Raw genomic sequence first — 5,580 nt, forward strand, 5'->3', positions numbered from 1 at the left:
TAAGGAGGGAAGAAGGAGGCTAGGCTATGTGAGGCAGTTCTTCCTTAAAGATCGGCTGAGAGCTACCCAAAGTAGGAAACCCATTACCCACTATATAAGTAAATTGTGTGCCCAACCCAAGGTCCGGTCTAACAAGGAACATTAGGCACTGTGTTAGATCCTTTTGCTCTATTTTCTCTCTTTTTTTCTTCACCATTTATTTCTCAACTTCATCTTATTCTTTCTCTTCATTACTTCTTCTTTCAAGATTGTGTATGATATTTTAATGGTGATTTCAAGCTTCTGATCTGATGGGCAGTGAATTTGGACTTGAGATGTGGTGTGGGGTTGGATTTTGAGATGTGGTTATGGGTGTGGGTTTGGATTTATAATGTGCTGTAGTGGGTTGGATATAAGATGTAGGGAGAGAAAGGTGAGAAAGTTTTCTGGGCTTCATCTGCTCTGTTCTTCACGCATCTGGGTCCAGTTTGTTATTATATTAATATTATTATTATTTATTTTTCCTTGTCGAAGCTGCTCTCATTTTATGAGAGGCAAGAGTGAGGTTTGAAGAGTTGAAGTTGGATTGGGGTTCCTTCCTGCTAAGACTTACGCTGGGTTCGTGGAGGGGTTGGGAGAATAAAGAGGGTTGAAGGGAAAAATAAAATGGAATGAGGTATGAATGTGTGTGAGGTGGGTAGGTTAACACTATCTCTGACACGGTGCTCAAGTAGTGGGTCCTATAAAAAGTAAATTTTTTTGAGTTATCAAAGTTGGAACAAGTGCCAAACATGCCACCTTAGGAAGTTGTGGTATTTTCAATGATAAGTGATGAGTTATAAAATGATGAGTGATGAGTAATGATATTTGAGTGATGAGTAATGAGTGAGAATTTTTTTTTAAACCAAACAGCCTTTAGGGCCTGTTTGGTACGAGATTTCTAGTAATGTTGTTTGTATTTTTTGGAAATACACATTGGTGAAAATGTGTGAAAATACGTGTAATGTTTTAATACAGTAAACAAACAAGCCCTTAGGAGTCCGTTTGAGAATAACTTATTTAGCTGAAACTGAAAACTTTTTACTGAAGTACTATAAATAAAGCTAAAAGATAGTTGAAATAGTATAGTGGAGACCTATAAAAATACCAAAAGTTAATGGGGCCTATAAATAGTAGTAAAAATAACTAAATAGTAAAAAAAGCTGGCTTTTAAAGCCAATGTCAAACGTACACTTAATTGAATAAATTTAAGTGTATTTATAATGAATTTTATTTAAATGTAAAGGAAAAATGTAATTTGCATTTAGCCAAACTAAAAAACTATAGCTAAACTCATCCTAATTCCATCCGTGAGAGTCTAATACTTTTGAAAAATGCTAATGCCACAACGAATGAAGACTCATTTTTGATGTTTAAGTGGGTAAATGTGTTCTTAATTTAGTGTTCTTCTTTCCTTCCAAACTTGGATTTATGTGCTGCTTACTTTGTAGTTAGTATCCTAGATGCATAGTTTATACAATAAAATGGCTTGATCTAAGCATCTTTTCCAAATGGTTTTCAATTAAGTTTTTTGAACAATNCACAAACTCGAAAAATACTTCATTAGAAAAAAAAAAAAACAATTACACAGCATCAGATCTTCGTGGAGGCTATTGGGTTTTAGCTGGAGTTGTTGGGTTTCAAATGCTCCTGTTGGGTAGCTGCTCATCTTTGGATGCAAAGGAAGAAGCGAGAAGAGGAATGAGAGGAGGAAAGTGAAAAACCAATGAAATGGGTATACTATGGTAGGTGTGGGTTCAGACAATGGAATAGAGATACAAATGAGAAGGAAGAAAAGGGAGAGAGACATTGGGAGTGGCTGAGGTGGACTGACTTGATAGAGACACAACATGACAGTGGGTCCCACATAAGTCCAAAAATTTACAACAATGCCCCAATAACTCAGTTTTCATAACTTGAAAACACTTAAAATGTGTTTTTAGTTTTGCTAACACATCACTTAAAAATCAGAGAATTGAGTAAGGGAAACAAAAAACTAAAAACAAATCCAAACACACCCTTCTACCGTGGGACCCACCAATTTTAAGTTATGAGTGATGAAAACAAAGTGATTGGTAATGGAAAACATGAAATCCAAACAGCCCCTAAGTATTTCATAACTGCACATATAACCTTAAATGATATTTTGGTTTTTAAATAAAACAAATTCGCCTTTGGGACTCTCCTTCCTTTTTGTGTAATATGAATTTAGAAATTAGAAACAAGTTGAATGGCCTAGAAGCCACAAGAAATCATAAAAAAAAAAGAAAAAGAAAAAAAGAAACCAAGCATATTTTAATGTCATCTCTATTTTTTAAGATTTTTTAAAAGCATGAACGCACCATAACCAAAACTCAAGATGCTTTTGGCTCATCCAGATCCTACCACCAATGATGAACTAACTATTTAACTATTATATTAATCCTATCACATAAACCAATAGCGATTCAGATTTTGATACACGAGAACAAAAAAAACGCTTATTAAGCAGTCATTAACTAATTATTTAATAATACTTATTATACTAATCCTATTACATAAACCAATAGCAATCCAGATTTTGATACACTAACAAGAAAACACTTAAATCAGTATGGAACTTCCGAAATTTAAAAAAAAAAAAGGTAGATAGAGCATCGCAGTTCGCAGCTCCTTGATTGCAAAACAAAATTCATTACATTACAAAGTATAAAAGGTTCTAAAGAAAATCAACGGTCAGGATTCCGCCGATCAAACACCATCATCGTCATCATCAACTACACATATATATAGATTCTCAACAAAAAAGAAAAAAAAGAAAAACACTGCACATATATATATACAAAATACAAATACAAAACGGCCTATCCGTCACAGTAGAGAGGTAGATTGTTCTTGCACATGTCCGCTCCCCAGATATCTGAACTTTTTCCACATACTTGTATACAAGGTTGGTTCTTTTAATGTTAGCCTGTTGTAGCTGTGGGTTATGACAAAGTTTGCAATTTTTGCTTTAAATAACTTGGGCATGAATTTGTAGCTTACCATCTTATATTAACAGGTATATACAGATGGCAGACCAAATATATCAACACATGGAAGGAAGGCAACAATTAGGGAATTTTATGGTATGTTAATTGCCTACTTTTGAATATGTTTTGTGCTCAGAAAGAAGAAAAAAGAGAGGCAATTTGCCAATTATTATGGTTTATGCATATATTCTGACCTTTCTTCCAAAAAAATCCAAATTGTAGCTGTTATATTACCATCACTTCAACGGCTCCATGGTAGCTTGGAGGATTTTGTTGTTACTAAAGAAGGGAATCTGCGAATGGAAATTTCATGCAAAAAGAGGCTGGAAGGAGATGGAAGACTCACCAATTTCGATCTGGAAAGAGAAGATGAATGCGGGATTTGCTTGGAGCCTTGCACCAAAATGGTCTTGCCTAATTGTTGTCATTCAATGTGCATCAAATGCTATCGCAATTGGTAACTACTGTTTTAATTTTATATCTCTTATTCTTCTTACGCTAACACGACTAATACTTGATATTAACAGGAATTATTAGTTGCACTCGTGGTGTTTGATGATGTCAAAATCGTCAGTTGGATCACTCGTTCAATCCGGAGCTTTAGACGATCTTATAGGACCTGCAAGATAAAGAGAGTTGATCGAAGAGACCACCAGGTTGTGCCTGGTGGAGGAGCCTCCGATGCTTAAGTTAGTATCAACCCATATTTTTCATATCTAGATGAAAAAATATTATACTTTTTTCAAATGTTATGCATTCCATTAATATGTTTTACTATGTTTGTAGTATTTTATTTGTGTAAAAATTTTTAATCTCCCAAAATTTTTACTCTTCCTTTCTCTCCATAAAAAAATATTTAATTAGAATTAATATTTTCTAGACAAATTAATTGCTGAAATTTATTGTGCAATACTTGAAATTTAACATTGCTAAAAGACACAGTGATCATCTCAAACATGATATTTATTTGAATATTAATTGTTTAGCTTTATTTTTAGAATTAAAAGCTTTAAAATGCATTTTATAAATAGATGAAAATATTCTAATTAATGTATTAAATTATATAAAAAGTCTAGATTTGTTTTCTAATGCATGTAGTTGCTTATAAAATATTAACCCACAAGATATTTTACATGTGTTTTCAAAAAGAAGTTATCCAAAATTAAAATTGATAAAAATCCTGTAAGGATGCAATTTGGGTCCCTAGCCCAAGTGATAGATGAACTTAGGCCTAAAAAACCCAATATAATAAATTTGTAGAGAGTGGATTGGAAAACTGGGCTTTAATGAGTTGGACAACAAGTGAAATGGATTCAGGTGACAAGAAAAGGAAGATAAACTGATTTAAACTAAAGAAAATCGTCATCGGCAAAGTCCGAGGAGATCAGTTCTTATATATTTCACTCAAGTTGGATTACAGATTCAGTTCTGGACTGCTACAATATTTTTCTCTTAATTTTTCGATCCCTACTCTCAAAGTCTCTCTTCCATTTTATACTATCTTTCCCTCTCATCTCCACATTTCACGTGTAGATCAGATTGTAGGTGTTGATCTTGTCCCATCAGCACCTTCCTAAAGTCCTTAGGTAGTAGTTGTAAGGCTGAAAGTTACTGTTCAGGTATCACTTCCTCATCAATGCGGCTAGAGAGTTCGTTGCAGAGCATTTAATATGGTGGTAGCAGCTTTCTCTTGAGATATTTCGTGACCTTTCTCTGTCCTTCCTTCCTGATACTTATCCTCATTCATGGAATGATCCAGAATGTTACTCTTGATGGCAGACTACACCCTCTGACCTTGGCTTTGCTCAACCAAGGAGGGATTCCTCCTTGGACCACCCTTCTGGATGACCTTAACCGGATTTCACATCTTCACCTACTAACACGGTTCCTTATGAAAGTGTTTACCATTGTTTAACGTTCTCGGATTGTTTAACATCCTCGGATTGGGCCCCTGGACTAATATGTATATAAATATGGGCTTCTAGGCCTAACACCCCTACAAATCTTATTTAAAATTGATTATGTCACAAGAAAGATTAAGTGAATTAGTGATATTACCAATTAAAATGGAAATCTTAGCGGAAATTGAACACAAAAACATACTAAGTAATCTTGCACCTCAACAAAGCAAGTAAAATAGATTTTTAAATTAAAAAATATCAAAATATAAAGATTATTCAATTAATATTTGAAAATAAGAAAATGCCCACTATAAATTGAGTCCTTAGACCCCAAAATGTGTCGAGCCATCCTTAGACTAGGCTCTATTATTGCAGACCATAAATTTAAGCAAGCTCTTAGATGAATCTGTTTGAAATTGAATTGATGTATTTGACAAAAACAACATTCAAAATTACAAGTTTTTAAAACTTTTAATTTTATATTTAAATGCTCTACACATGAAAAATTTTCATAGCAATGTAGCCATATATTGCATGATCAGAGATTTAAGTTGTTAAAAACACAAATATCAAATTCATGACTTTGTAATTAAGTGTTTAGCGAGGACAACTGTTGACATATTGGGGGGAAAAAAAACTAGTAATTTCTT

The sequence above is a fragment of the Quercus suber genome, unplaced genomic scaffold, assembly GCF_002906115.3.
Source record: "Quercus suber isolate HL8 unplaced genomic scaffold, Cork oak 2.0 scaffold_236, whole genome shotgun sequence".
NCBI lineage: Eukaryota > Viridiplantae > Streptophyta > Magnoliopsida > Fagales > Fagaceae > Quercus > Quercus suber.